Here is a 12,118-nt window from a genome sequence, read left to right as displayed (position 1 = left end):
ATTAGGTATTTACCTAAAGTATACAAAAACAAAGATTCAATGGGGTACATGCACCCCAGTGTTTATAGCAGCATTGTCAATAGTGAAACTATGGAGAGAGCCCAAATGTTTATCTTTTTTTTTTATTGATCCCATTCTTCCTATGTTTTTCTACTTTCTTGCCTATTTAGAAGTTTATATTTCTTTTAACAAAACAAGAACTTTAACATTTTTAAAATATGTCTAGTTCTTCCTTATCCTCTCCCAAATACTCATGAATTTATATTAAATAGATTGTACTTTGGGGCTCTGTCTCAGTCTTGGGGGTAGTGGCTAGTCCTTATTTTTGGCATTCTTAGCTTACTTAGAATTCTTTTGCTTCCTACTAGCCAATCCTTTGATACCCTAATCCCCTATAATTAACAATTCTTTATCTTGCCCTATTCAAGTGGTTGGACTCTGAAAAATAATTCAATCCATAACAGGATGGAGTAAATTTAAGGTGAGATGCAAGTGAATCTGAATGGTACAACTGGAAGATTTAAGTTGCTAATGTCAGTGCTCCACTCAGATCCCGTAGTATTTGGTGGGTTTTCTTTTCCAACAGCCAGTACCCACAGCTCTTTTACAGAGAATATCTACGGAGAGCCAGAAAACCTGAAAATTGCCTCTTCCCTCTCTCTTCTACCCCATAAACAATGTGAGTATAAAAGTTCATTACTTTGCCTTGAATCGGGAGGAGGAGGAGTGTGGTAACTTTTAAAGGATCAGACTGAAGCTACAATATCTATAGTACTTTGATACTATGCCCTTGTTACTTCCCCAACTCTTCTATCGGTGTCTTCTGATAATTGTTTGACAAGAATTTTAACCTCAGGTTCTGCTTCTGAGGAAGTTGACTTAAGACACTCAGGCCATCTGTTCTACGAGTTCTATTTCAGAGTGTATGTTTTTAAGATTGTAATATTTGAGATAATTGTACTCCGTACAACTTTGGCCTGTGTCCTCCTATCTACTTGGAGATAATGGCTTCTGTATATCATGAAATGCATTGAGGAAGTGCAAAGGCCCCCTAATGTGTTCCCCTCCTAGTGAAATCAAAGATAAAGGAGTGACAAACCTTAGGACAGAAGCACTAGGTTCCCCCAAAGCAATGGGTAATCTTTCCCATTTATCCTTCCATTAAGCATCTCCTGAGATGAGGGTTTTTCTTGAAATAAATGACAGTGGGAGGAGATTGTCCTTCTAGTTTTGTAACCTGAAAGTCCCAGGCGTTTGTTTACATATGGAGGGGCAGAGGATGTAGTGCCCAGACTGTCAATTCTAATGGTTGTTTTAATCAACATTTTAAGCAAGTAGAAATTTTGCACAGCCTTCATGTTATTCTGATGGACAGCTTCATCAACATGTTTTCTCTCTGAATTCTGTAGTGAGAATGTAGGTGCGATTCCAAACTGATAGCAGGGAGAGACAAAACTAAAGTTTAAAAGATGTTTCTCTAATCTACTTTCTCATTGCATCACAAGCCAAACTGCTCCGGGCTACTCTGACACTTAAAATAGTTGAATACACTTTCTATCTATTTCTAGATGCCGTGTTTTCCGCTATGGTTTCTCTATGGTTTATTTTTCCAAAAGGATCCAGCATCCATTGCTCATTTTTAAAATTCTGGCAAGAACCAAAGCCTTGCTTTGGTACACATTTCATAAATTAACGGGAACATAATAGTAACTTCGATGGTAAAAAATATTATCACTCTGGAAAAAGGAAAAACAGAGCTATATGCTTCAAACCTTTGGTTCAGCTATTCATAACCTTTTGTGAGAGGTTTTTGTTTTTTGTTTTTTTCTCCCAACATAACTCAGAGTTCTGGTAAAAAGCGGAGAGAATGCAGAAAACTGCTTAGGTGACTTGCATATCCAGGGAGGACGCAATGGGATCTCTCCAGGGTGTTTGACGAGTGCTTTCTCTGCCTTGCTTGTGTCAGTTCCAGAAGAAATAAAAATGACGGCGGTAGGCTAGTAAGGACTCGAAACCCAAAGCAAAATGCTTCCCATCCGGAGCAGCTGTGCCATCACTCCTACGAAATGACGGCGGTAGGCTAGTAAGGACTCGAAACCCAAAGCAAAATGCTTCCCATCCGGAGCAGCTGTGCCATCACTCCTACGAAAGCCTCGCGCCGGGACACCGGAAATGTAGGAGAACCAGTCTCTGAAGCGCGGGCTCAACGGCTGCTGGGTACTGCGCAGGCGTTCTGGAGTCCCTCACCGCCGAGCAAAGTGGGCTTGAAGCGGCCAAAAGGTTCTCTGTGGAGGTAGCACTCCTTCTTTGTTTCACTTTGTGGTTCGTGCAGGGGAAGAAATGGGACTGTCTTCTAAGCGACGGTTGCTGCTGCTGGTATAATTCCACACACCCCTCAAAACGTGCGAAAGGATAAATAGATTTCTTGTTACCTCAAGACTCTATTCTAACAGCTGTCCAGTGTTGATTTCAGGGGACGTATTTTTTAATTGTTTTTTTGAAATTCTATTAGAGCAAGTTGAAATGTAATTAGCGTTCCAGCCTACCAAATTTATGCGTCTGAGTCAAACATATTTAAGTGTTACTGTAGCTTCAGAAAAAAGCTATTGATTCTGAAGTGGTGTGTTTCGATTGCTTTTTTTTTTTTTTTGTACAATTGGATTTAAGGTATTGCTACAGAAGTCTTAGTAACAAGCGTTTGGTTTTGTAGACTTTATCTCTATACCAGTGGAAAATCAGTGACTGACTTGTGAGCAAAACAATTGCGTTTTGGACTTGTGTTCAGCTCTTGGAATAACTTGGAGTATGGGTCTGACTGGCATTCCCTGTATTAATATCAAGAACTGAGCTGCATGAAAGTCAAGGCCTGCTCTCAAGACCCTCAGCTGAGCACTCACTTCCTCTGGCTGGTTGGCAAGGTGGCTCATGTTCTGCTCCTGGTACAGTCTCTAGAAAAGAGCAAATGTTGAGGAAACTGAAATTGGCAATACTATATGGACTAGACAGAGATAACTGGCAGATGTGTCCTTGGGAGAAAGCCAAGAGAGCCAGGATCAATTCCTTAAGAAGAAATTTTCATTTTTCTCTTCCAAATGCAGAAGAAATGTATCCAGCAAGTAGGAATCCCTGATTTTTTTTTTCCTTTTTAAGGTAAGAGTTGTGTAAATATAAATAATCCAAAAGTAATTGAATAGTAAAGACTAGTGGGGGTAAAAAGCCGCAGCAGTCTTAAATCAGCTGGTCAGGCCTGTGCTGTTTTATGAGTATCTAGGCTGTTCTTTTTGGCGTTTTTAGTGGCCCATGCTTTTATAGGAAATAGATACCAAAAAATACAGTAAACATCTATTGCACATATTTGCTCTAGATATGCCATGAATATTTAAACTCAAATTTTAATTGGAGCAATAAGACAAATCTAACGCAGTTTTGCATTGAGAATGGTGTGTGTGCTTCGTTTGATTTTCTATTCAGAATGGATACAGACTCCTTTCATCTTGTATTCCACCCATTAGTAATAATAGTAGCAATAAAAGGTTAATCAATTCCTACTGAGAATGGAAATTATATGTGAGAAAATAGCTGTGTAAGTTAATAGGAATCCTTTAAAGAACAAAGACCAAGATTGCTTCTTTAATTTACTAATTCTTTCCTCCATATCTATCGCATTCTTCATATTCTTTGACTTGAGCATGCTGGGGTATTTTTTTTTAAGATACAGTTTTTGATATATTGGTGTAATGTCCACTCTTTTACGCTGTACCTGGTGTCTGCACACATCATATAGTTTTAGTAAATGATAAATATATAAGAGAATGTTTAGCTATGCCATGTTCTATAATACTTAGACTTTAGTTGGAAGAGAAAAATCCTTATATAGGCTTAATATTACACTTTGCCAAATAATAATAAGAAGCAAAAGAAAAAGCAGAAGAATGAAACTTGCACTTGAATTATTGTAAATATCACAGAATGGTAGCAAGTGAATGCATAGTCTTGATTGAATCTTATTTTGAACAAAACAGCTGTAAAAGGTATTCTTATAATAATTGGATAATTTGAGGACTAGTTATTAGATAATATTAGGGGCTTCTTGTTAATTGTTTGAGTTGAGCTAAAACTTTCATTTTATGTAAGAAAATATCCTTATATTTTAGAAACATATAATGAAATATTTAGGGATAAAATGTCATGATATATGCAATTTATTTTAAGTTTTTAGCAAAAAATACATGAATATAACAAGGTGTAAACAATTGTTAAATCTAAGTTACATACACTCTACTCTACTTTTCTCTATGTTTGAAATTTTTCATAACAAAAACCACAAAGACAAGACCAAAGAAAAAGGGGAAAGGAAGGAAGAACACTAGCATTGTGTAATAGAAGAAGCAAAACAATGAATATAGAATCTGGAAACCAAGCTTGGGGGTCATAGCTTATACTATATATGTAATTAGGTAAGCCATGTAATTACTCTGAATTTAGTTTTTTTTTTTTAAATGAAAATAATCCACAATGAAATACTACTACATACCCACCTGATGGTTAAAATTAAAAAGACTGACAGTATGAAGTGTTGGCAAGCATATGGAGTAAATGGAACATATGTTGCTGATAACAGCATAAAATTATATAACCACTTTGGAAAATTTTATGGCCAAATAATTCCACTCCCAGTTACATATAAAAGACAAATGAGTACATATAAAAGTAGTACTCAAAATGTTCACAGTTTTATTAATACTAGCAAAAATATTAACAGGAGAATGGATAAATAAATATAGGTATATTTGTATAATGAAATGCTCTGCAGCAATAAAAAATAACCAACTCCGATATATGCTATAATATGGGTGAAATTTATAGGTACTCTACTGACAGAAAGTAGTCAGGCACAAAGATACATTTATTCTCTGGTTCTATCTGTATGAAGTATGAGAACAGGCAAAACTAATCAGTGATAATAAAGAATAGTGGAAAGCTTATGGGATCTGGAAATATTTTATATTTTGAGTTCGGTGTGATTACTCAGGGCCATATATATGTAAAAAAACCCTCATACTGTACACTAGAGTGAGAGGTCTAATTTATGCACTTTCATGTATCTCTGCTATCCTTCAAATAAAGAGAATAAATAAAATACAGTATTAATATCCAAATGCCAGGAAAAGAGGAGCAAATAAGATAATATATACTTGTTTACTAAATTATGAAACGCTATGCAAATGTTATGTATTTTTTATTTTCTAAGCTAAATTCTAAAATTTTTGCTAAGAGTTTAATTTTAAATTGAGGTCATTATTATTTGTATTAAGTTTGACCCACATTTTTTTGAAATCCAATCCATTTTGCACTAAGCCTTGTCACAACCTTATTCTTTTTTTCTCTTTAAATTTATCTATTTTTTAAAATTTAAATCCAAGTTAGTTAACATATAGTGTAGTAATGATTTCAGGAATAGAATTTAATGATTCTTCACTTACATATAATACCCAGTGCTCATCCCAGCAAGTGTCCTCCTTAATTCCCATCACCCATTTAGCCCACTCAACACCCCGCCAACAATTCTCAGTTTGTTCTTTGTATTTAATAGTCTCTTATGGTTTGTCTCCCTGTTTTTATCTTGTTTTTCCTTCCCTTTCCTTATGTTCATCTGTTTTGTTTCTGAAATTCCACATATGAGTGAAAGCATGATATTTATCTTTCTCTGACTGAATTATTTTGCCTAGCATAATACACTCTAGTTCCATCTATGTTGCTGAAAATGGCAAGATTTCATTCTTTCTGATTGCTGAGTAATATTCCATTGCATACATATACTGCATCTTCTTTATCCATTATCAGTCAATGGACATTTGGGCTCTTTCCATAATTTGGCTATTGTCAATATTGTTGCCATAAACATTGGGGTGCATGTGCCCCTTTGATTCAGTACTCCTGTATCCTTTGGATAAATACCTAGAAGTGCAATTGCTGGGTTACAGAATAGTTCTATTTTTAATTTTTTGAGGGACCTCCATACTGTTTTCCAGAGTGGTTGCACCAGTTTGCATTTCCACCAGCAGTGCAAAAGTGTTCCTCTTTTTCCGCATCCTCACCAACATCTGTTGTTTCCTGATTTGTTAATTTTAGCCATTCTGACAGGTTTGAGTTGGTATCTCACTGTGGTTTTGATTTGTATTTCCCTGATGATGAGTGATGTTGAGCATCTTTTCATATATGTGTTAGCCATCTGGATGTCTTTGGAAAAGTGTCTATTCAGCCACAACTTTATTCTTAAATTATCATTTTGCTGTTCCATTTGTATTGGAAGGATTGTATATTTCTATCTATTTGCCATTGTCAGATATTCATGCCACAGTTAATTATGTGCCTGATATATGCCAAACACTTTGCTAGTCATTGGTAATGCAAATTCAAATGAGGGGTTTTTCTTCTCTTTATGTGTTCACATTTTAGTCAATAACTCACTAGCAATAGAATTACTTGAGTGCCACTAGATCCTTTATTTTTTTTGTTGAAAAAAGCCAAAAGATTATCATACATCAAAAACAAAATAAATTTACCAAATATAACTCTCATTTACATGTGAACTAAAGAACTAAATGCATTTACCTTCATTGTTTCTGCTGAGCTTCTAAAAGTTAAAGGTATTTTAGCTTGAATATATTTTTTAAATAAGTTAAATATTTGGATTTCTAATTATTTGTAAATACATTAAACATGATAATCATTTAAAAACATTTGAAACTGCAAATTACTATGCAGATAATTTTTTTTCAAGCTTAAAACTTCCTTGGAAATGCATAAATTGAAAGCCAATTATTTTATAAGTTAATTATTTAAAATTCCCTGCTCTATACAGTGTATTCTCCTCCTTAATCTTCCATTTCCTCAGTAGTTACCACTCAGTGAATAAAATACTCTTTTATGCCTCTAATATTCTCAAACCAGACATATGAACTTCTTTGGTAAGGTTTAAAGTTAGTTTTTAAATAGGAGCTTTTAGTGCTCAGACCTTTAGATATTACTCATCAAGAATACTTGGATATAAGTACTCAGCTCCTATGATTCCTGTCTTTCAAAATATTAAGTACAAATTGGTCTTTAAGCAGTGTGCAGATGACACAATATGCTGTGTAACATGTAATCATTTGAATGCAAGATTTGAAAATCATGAAATCACTCTGAAACCTCTGGAGACCTTGTAACTCAAGCACAGAGAGCCCCCATTGTGAAAGGTAATATATCTTTTTAAACATGCAGTTTTTCTGTTCTCATCTTCCAAGGTTTCATTTCATACCAAAAAATGTTAGTCGACATTATAAACAGATGCTGGAAAGCACTCATCCAGCTCATGAAAAATTCAGCACAAGGTTTAAACAAAACATAGCAAAATCACTTATTAGGAAAAAATGCATAGTCTGATAGGTGACCATGATTATCAGGTAAATTATTCATTTTTCTTCACAAAGCAATCACCCAGTGAAGACTCACTCATTCTTCACAGGTTGTCAGGGAATATAGGATGCAAAGTGAGGATGTGGCATGAGTTAGCATTACCATGTAAGTTGCAGAGAAATGCTAGAGTACCCCAACACTAGCGGAGTGCATTAAGAAGTCCAAATGAAGCCAAGGTAAACGTGAAGTCTGGGATAACAAACTGGCGAAGGATCCACTGTCAAATTAGCACATCAGTGCTTGACAGACACAGACTAAACCCATGGAGAGCCATAAGAGCCCAGAAATTTTTTTTCTAGTAGCTAAAATCTAGCTGCATTAGGGGTGTAAACAAAAATTCATGACAATTCTATTTTCAAAATTCTCAATAACAAAAATAATTATAAACCTGAAGCAGCACTGAGTGGGTTGCATGTTAAAATATTTATGTTAGGAACTACTTTGAAATAATCATTATTCCAGCTATTAGATAACACTATATTTTATGCTCTGTAAGCCTTAGAAAATTCTAAATGTTTCATATGAATTAGATGGTGCAACATTTAACTTGCTAAGTAAAGATATTGATTTCAGTGTGTGCTTTGTGGAAATTTAAAAATTACTTTATAGTTATATCTAGTACAATTGTTCAAGAGAAATTCTTTTCCTTTTGAGCCAATTGCATGCTTTCTTAATTCAGACCAATCAATCAATATTTATGGTCTCTGTTGTCTACTTGTGTTTGAAGTTCACTTTGAGGATAAGTTTCAGTCAGAATGCTTCTGCTCTCCCATGTCTTCACATAGTCATGGGAGATATAATATGACAGATGTCACCTATTTTAACCCAAAACTCAGGGCCTTGCCTTCTGGCTAGGAAGTAATGATTTCACAGCTCATCATCCATGATTCAATCCTATTTTCTTTCAGGGTTTACCTGTACCGCAAGTTGTTATATGGTTTATAGTTAGGACACTGAAAAATACTAGCTTATTCTTCAACATAGGGCTCAACTCTTATGACATGTTTGGAATTGGGTCATATTCAGAAATAAATATATATCCCTCGTACATACTCCACTTTCCAATAGGTTTTACTACTTCAGAGATCTAGTAGTTTACTACTAGTAGTTTACTACTTCAGAGATCTAGAGATCCAGTAGGAAATATGTGTCTGTATTAAAAGCAAATTTGGAAATCTAGTCCTATCTCAGTAAAAAGTAACTCCTTTGGGGGAAACTGTAGAGTAATGACAGCTCAAGTTTTATCGAAGATTAAATAGGAAGCCACTGCAAAGGAATATTCACTGTCAAGGAAGCTGAACTCCTAGTTCAGTTTGTTTCCCCCAGTGAAATCTGAGAGGCAGTCAAACTGGCAAGCCCAAATCTGGCCCAGAGTTATGGAATCAAAGGAGCATGAGCCAGGGGCATTAGGAGAGAGCCTAGTCTGTCTTCCCACCTTGATACTTGATTACAGTAAAAAGGCCAGGTGAAAATTTGGTCTAGAGTAAGTTTACTGTAAAGAATCCACTTATAAATGAGTGCTTACAATCACAAAGACAAAGAAAAATGTTATACTGAGAGATCTGGGACTGAAATTTCTCTTTCTGCTTATCTTTCACTTCCTGCTCTGCACTCATTAAGTACACAGTAAATGGCCTTTTCTTCTCAATGATTATTTTGCATGTAGTTGGCCTTTTAAAAGTTTTAGACTTTTTAAAAATGATGCGTGTGAGGTGCACATTTATTTACACTCTTTTCATTTAAAAGAGTCCAAAACTAGATGTGGATTAACATTTAAGAATTGAACAGTGAGTTCAGGGGAGTCTGAAATCAGCAGAGAAAGAGCTTTTGGAGGTTGCAAAACAAGGTGGGGATTAGCAAGAGGTGATGCACCCCAGACTGGTCACAATAGACAGTTATACCAGCACTGAAAAATTATTGGGGCATAATGAGTAGGAAGAAAGTTTTGAGAATGAGTGGGTTAAAGCCCAGGCAAAAAACCAAACCAGCCTTTTGTAGACTGAATACTGCTGACACTGGTTAACCCAGAGCTTCATAGATGTTTTCTCCATTTTGGCAAGTTCCATTCCATTAATTGGTATGTTCCACTTACTCTCAGGAAGGTTTCTTTCTCTGGGTTATTTTAGATATTCTACTGGATGGTATTAGGTTCTATATCACTGCAAGATTTTAGTTTTATAACTCCTCTTCTCTCCCTTTCTCCATTCTTTCAGCAATTACTATGACTCAGATACAGGTCATGATCTAGGTGCTGGGATGTACCTCAGTGAATGTAACTCCTGTCTTAAAGTTGCTCATAGACTAATATGTGGATCAGACAAATGACAAACATATTTTTATTTTTCTCCATATTTACTAAGGGTTTGATACTCAAGCTAATTAAGTTCTGAAAAAAAAGTGTGAAGTCACCTGTAATAGTAAGCTCAGCCTGCCATAACAAAATGCTATAGACTGGGAGGCTTAAACAAAAGAAATTTATTTTCTCACAGTTCTGGAAGCTGGAAGTGCTATATCAGGGTTCCAGGATGGTCAAGTTCCAATGAGGGCCCTTTTTCTGAGAACTATGCTGTTTCTTCCTCTTGTTATAAGGGCACCAGTTTTACTGCATCAGGGACCTCATTTAACCTTAGTCACTTCCTTAATGGTCCTGTCTCAGATATAGTTACATGGGGGTGGTTAGGGCTTCAACATATGAAATTTGGGGGATATAGTTCAATTCATAGCATACCTCATTGATAATATCCTTCAGTGATACCTCCTTTCTCCCAGTTGGAACCCACATAAAAGGTCTTCATCCTAGGTCTACTTCTGGTCAATTATTTAATATTTAAAAATTTTCAGTTCAAAAAACCTTCTGCTCTCTATTTGCTTACTTCCTAGCTCATAGAACTTGATAACATAATTAATATAGCATTTTGATATATAATTACTTATTTTATCTTCCCTATGAGTGCCTCAAGGGCAGTGTCTCAAGTATCTGTTTTGTATAACAGAGAACACCAAAATTTAATGACTTAAAATGAGGATCACCATTTTATTACCTTTCATAGTTTTTGTGGGTCAGGAATTTGGAGAGGGCTTGACTGTATGGTTGTGACTCAAAGTCTCTATATTAGTATGCTCAGACCACCATAACCAAGAAGTTCAAGATCAAGGTGCCCACAGAGTTTGTTTCTTGTGAGGTCTCTGTTCCTGGCTTTCAGTCAGCTGACTTCTCACTGTGTTCTCACATGGCCTTTCCTCTGTGCAGAGGTGAAAACAGAGAGATCTCTGGTATCTCCTCCTTACTTATAAGGATACCGGTTATTGGCTTAAGCCCCACTTTTATGACCTCATTTAACCTTATTTACCTGCTTAACTGTCCTGTCTCCATATATAGTCACTCTGGGGGTTAAGGCTTCAACATGTGAATTTTGTGTGGGTCATAATTCAGTCCATAACAGTCTCTCACATGGTTTAGTCAATCAGTGGATGGAATTGAAACACAGGGGACTGGAAGATCTGAGAACTGTTTAGGTCTCTCTCTCTCTTTCTGCATATATTCTTAGGATCTCTCTATGTGGTCTGTCCATGTGAATTAGTTTTCTTTTTTTAGTGTTTATTTTAATTCCAGTTAGTTTAACATGCAGTGTTAATATTAGTTTTAGGTGTACAATATAGTGATTCAGTAATTGCATACATCACCTGATGCTTATCATGACAAGTGCACTCTTTAATCCCCAGTACCTTTAATCCATCCCCCAACCCCCGCCTCTGAAAGCTATCACTTTGTTCTCTACAGTTAAGTGTCTATTTCTTGTTTTGGCTCCCTCTCTTTTCCCGGCCCCCCCTGTGTTTTGTTTCTTAAATTCCACACATGAGTGAAGTCATAAGGTATTTGTCTTTGTCTGACTAACTTATTTCGCTTAGCATTATACTCTCTAGCTCCATCCATGTCATTGGACGTGGCAAGATTGGCAGTTTTCATGCCAACTCTTCTTTATTCATCAATTCCTGGACACTTGAGATGCTTTTGTATGTTTGTTATTGTAAATAATGCTGCTGTAAACACTGGGTGCATGTATCACTTTGAATTAGTGTTTTTGTATTCTTTGGGTAAATACCCAGGAGTATTAGTACTGGATCATAGGGTAGTTCTGTTTTTAACTTTTTGAGGAACCTCTATAAATTCCTCTATAAGAAACTCTCTATACTGTTTTCCAGAGTGGCTGCACCAGTTTGCATTCCCACCAAGAGTATGTTTCCCTTTCTCCACATCCATGCCAATATCTGTTGTTCCTTGTGTTGTTAATTTTAGTCATTCTGACAGGTGTGAGGTGATAGTTTATTGCAGTTTTGATTTGCATTTTCTTGATGAGTGATGTTGAGTAACTTTTCATGTCTATTCATGTCTTCTGCCCATTTTTAACTGGGTTGTTTTTTGGTTGTTAAGTTTTATAAGTTCTTTATATATTTTGGACACTAACCCTTTATCAGATATGTCATTTTCAAATATCGTATCACATTCTGTAGGGTGCCTTTTAGTTTTGTTGACTATTTCCTTTGCTGTGCAGAAGCTTTTTATTTTGATGTAGCCCAATTGTTTACTTTTGCGTTTGTTTCCCTTGCCTGAGAGAACATACCTAGAGAAAAATTTGTTATGGCTGATGTCAGAGAA

General features: G+C 35.8%; 1 long non-coding RNA gene across 1 annotated transcript in view; it reads left to right on the top strand.

Moving 5' to 3' along the window:
- The first annotated feature begins 205 nt into the window (after window positions 1–205).
- Window positions 206–12,118, top strand: part of LOC123385533 — a 211,805-nt gene continuing 199,892 nt past the window's right edge. Inside the window, exon 1 of the long non-coding RNA XR_006598241.1 lies at window positions 206–3,150. This is a non-coding gene — a long non-coding RNA (uncharacterized LOC123385533). The remainder of the gene's footprint in view (window positions 3,151–12,118) is intronic.

This window comes from Felis catus, chromosome B2 (assembly GCF_018350175.1).
Source record: "Felis catus isolate Fca126 chromosome B2, F.catus_Fca126_mat1.0, whole genome shotgun sequence".
In the NCBI taxonomy this organism is placed as follows: domain Eukaryota; kingdom Metazoa; phylum Chordata; class Mammalia; order Carnivora; family Felidae; genus Felis; species Felis catus.
The sequence above is the reverse complement of the archived record's forward strand: the minus strand, read 5'-3'. Positions and strand labels throughout refer to the sequence as shown.